Genomic DNA, 3414 nt, shown 5'->3' on the forward strand with positions numbered 1-3414 from the left:
AGGCGTTTCTCAAGAAGAGAAATTTGTTAACATCGAGTATAGATTTAGGTGTCAGGAAGTCGTTTCTGAAAGTATTTGTATGGAGTGTAGCCATGTATGGAAGTGAGACATGGACGATAACTAGTTTGGACAAGAAGAGAATAGAAGCTTTCGAAATGTGGTGCTACAGAAGAATGCTGAAGATAAGGTGGGTAGATCACGTAACTAATGAGGAGGTATTGAATAGGATTGGAGAGAAGAGAAGTTTGTGGCACAACTTGACTAGAAGAAGGGATCGGTTGGTAGGACATGTTTTGAGGCATCAAGGGATCACAAATTTAGCATTGGAGGGCAGCGTGGAGGGTAAAAATCGTAGAGGGAGACCAAGAGATGGATACACTAAGCAGATTCAGAAGGATGTAGGTTGCAATAGGTACTGGGAGATGAAGAAGCTTGCACAGGATAGAGTAGCATGGAGAGCTGCATCAAACCAGTCTCAGGACTGAAGACCACAACAACAACATGTGTTAAGGTACTGTTGATCTAATTAGTAAAGTTACTTTTACTGAGGAGTCTTAATAAAAATCTTGCGACGAATGATGTTCAATTCTTATTTGCCCGGTCCTTCCACTCCCAGGCAACACTAGCCCAGTAGTGCATACCATTCTGGTAACAGAGGACGGTTGTCGCTGGAAGTTGAAGGATGAATTACATTCAACACCATCTGTACACGAAATGATAATTAAACCGAAACCTTTAGCTGCCGACAGGTGTTGTTGATATAGAATGCTGAAAATGTGTCCTCCGACCGGGACTCGAACCCGGGATCTTCTGCTTGCATGGCAGACGCTTTATCCAGCTGAGCCACCGAGGACACAGAAGATAGTGCGACTGCAGAAACGTATCCCTTACACGCTTCCCGTGAACCAACATTCCCAACTGTCCACAACCTACATTCGTAGTGTTCCTAACAGATACTTGCCCATTCACTCATTACTCGCGCCAGACTAAACTGACGAGTCTCGTAAGAGTTCGGACAAAGCGTGCGCATTCGCACAGAAGAAGGTCAATGGCCGGGTAGCCTTTAACTATATGAAGTTGCACGGTCATCAGTGGTATCTCTTCTTTCGGTAACAGATACCATCTTCATATCATCTGTATACATATATTTTTATTGCATCTGGCTTTTGTTTTCTGACGGAGAATGGGGACGTCGCAGAGCCAGTGGCGCATCTTCGTGCAGAGGGAGGCCTCGATGCAGATGAGAGTGGAGCGCATTGCTCAGGTAAGCGTCGCTATAGAGGAGTGCGCACCTTCCCTGTCAGATATAGAGCAGAACTTATGCTTCAGTTTAGTGCCCCATCATGCGCTCAGCTTTATTACATGCAGGGTCAGCTTATGCATTGATTGCAGAGATCTGAAGACCTGGCTTCGGTAATCTTGGAGTCCCAGTTCAAACCTGAGGTTGGTCAACTCCAAAGCAGAGTGATAAATTTGCAAATTAGAGTGCTTTAGAGTGGGAGATTGATCAGGAGCTTAGTGAATTGCAAATTTCCGGTGGTTACCTAAACGAAGCCTTTTCTGTGGGGCCCAGAAGTTGTTATATAGAGAATTCGCAGTCTAGTTTTGCTAATCCCTTCTTGAATCTGTTGCACAGGATAGAATGCCTTGCTATCGATACTCGACAGGAGTTTTTGTGGTTTACTGTTACTTCATAAGAACAAGGTAACATTTTTAAAATGTCGAAGGAAACCATTTTTCAGTTTATGTATCCTTTCTGTCAAAGGTCTTTGGCCGAAATGGAGGTCGGTGAGGTCTTAGCAAGGAAGGGCTGTTTAAGGGAACTGCATGCCCACGTGCTAAGGGAACGCCTGTCTGCCAAGGTTAAGAGTGATCTCGTTAATCAATTTTTTTTCGTGCCCAACATAATTGCGAGAACCTAGTTGAGGACATTCGTGAATTACGCTTGGTGGCAAGGGCCTTTTATCTAGAATTGGCAGAGCACGAGATTTTTGCCGCCATTTTCCAAGGGATTAAACCAGAGGTTTGTTCCAGGGTCTTGCTTGTCGAAAGGACAACTAACTGTTGTTAAACAAGGCGATCAGTCTTACGACAGATCCACCTTGGGAGCTGTTTCTGCTGGTGAGTTTCTGTCAACGTACGTTTCTCGCTGTGGTCGGCAGGGGCATTTTTGCTCGTCATTGCGAGGTCAGTGAAAAAAGGCTTTTCGGCAGCTTACGCCGTAGGCAGGAACGGCCTGACAACTTTTCCCGTTCCCGAGTGCATCTAAAAAAAGTAAAAGACGTGACCCATAATCCTCTTCGGTTTATGTGCGCGTATGAGCCACTCTGTGCACTATTAGATTCTGGCAGCAGATTTTGCTTAATGAGTCATTGTGGTACTCCCAATACCATATCGTTTGTAAGTTTCCCAATTTAAGGACCGTGGGTAGAACTTGCGGAACAGTTAATGATCAAGCTCTTGCTTCGATAGGATCCACGTGCCTATCTTGTCATGTCGATGAATTTTCTTGGCTCATGGAGGTGGTGGTGAAGGGTTTAATTACCGACATCCTCTTGGGGTGTGATTTTGTAATTAAAATGGGATTAGTTTTGGATATGCCCTTGGGAAATTTTAAATTGGGTTTCGGCCTGAGGTGAAGTTTCGCTTGTGCCGCCATTCCAGGGCAGGTCTCTGTATGACGTTAGTAGGGAGGAGTTTGACGTTGCGCATTTATCTCCTGATCAGGCTGAGGCTCTCCTTCAGATGTTTCGACGGTTCCTCGAAATGTTGACAGATAAATTAAGTGTGAGTAAGCGTAGTGAATATCGGATTTTGCTTTCCAACCATCTTCCAGTCAGGCAATCACCCTACCGGCTGTCTCCACTGAAGATAAAGATATTGCGTGAATGTTAGATAAAATGATCGCTGAGGTGTTTACAGGGCCGTCCACCTCGCATTATACATCACCGATATTCTTGGCCCTAAGAATAATTGGGGGTTTTCAGACTCGTTGTGGACTATCGTGTCCTTAATCACAAAGTATCTTGGATTCTCTCCCTCTTTCTGGTCTACATGGGTGTTTTTCATGGTTTTCCGAGGCCCATTATTTTTCCGTTTTCGGTCTTAACCAGGTGTATTACCAGATTCCCCTTGCCAAAGAATGGCCACTGCCTTTTCCATAGACTGAAACTTATATCAGTTCAACCGGGTGCCTTTCGGCCTTTCTACCGGGTCGAGAGTTTTTTCTAGGTCATTCGATTCCGTACTCAGAGATCTGAAGTTCAAGTGTGTAAAAAAACGGGTGGCCCGTTTCGCTGAAATGGCAACCTTTTCCTGAAAATTCGTTATGAAGTTTTCTGAGCTAGCCGCTCCTTTAAATCTGTCGCGAAAGAAGGGGAGCCGTCTTCCGGACTCACAGCCAGCAGTCTTAAG

General features: G+C 45.0%; 1 non-coding gene across 1 annotated transcript; it reads right to left on the minus strand.

Moving 5' to 3' along the window:
- Positions 1-778: 778 nt before the first annotated feature.
- On the minus strand, positions 779-853 carry Trnaa-ugc (transfer RNA alanine (anticodon UGC)). Its single transcript has one exon. It is a non-coding gene; the product is annotated as a tRNA-Ala (tRNA).
- Positions 854-3414: the final 2561 nt, after the last annotated feature.

The sequence above is a fragment of the Schistocerca nitens genome, chromosome 1, assembly GCF_023898315.1.
Source record: "Schistocerca nitens isolate TAMUIC-IGC-003100 chromosome 1, iqSchNite1.1, whole genome shotgun sequence".
In the NCBI taxonomy this organism is placed as follows: Eukaryota; Metazoa; Arthropoda; class Insecta; order Orthoptera; family Acrididae; genus Schistocerca; species Schistocerca nitens.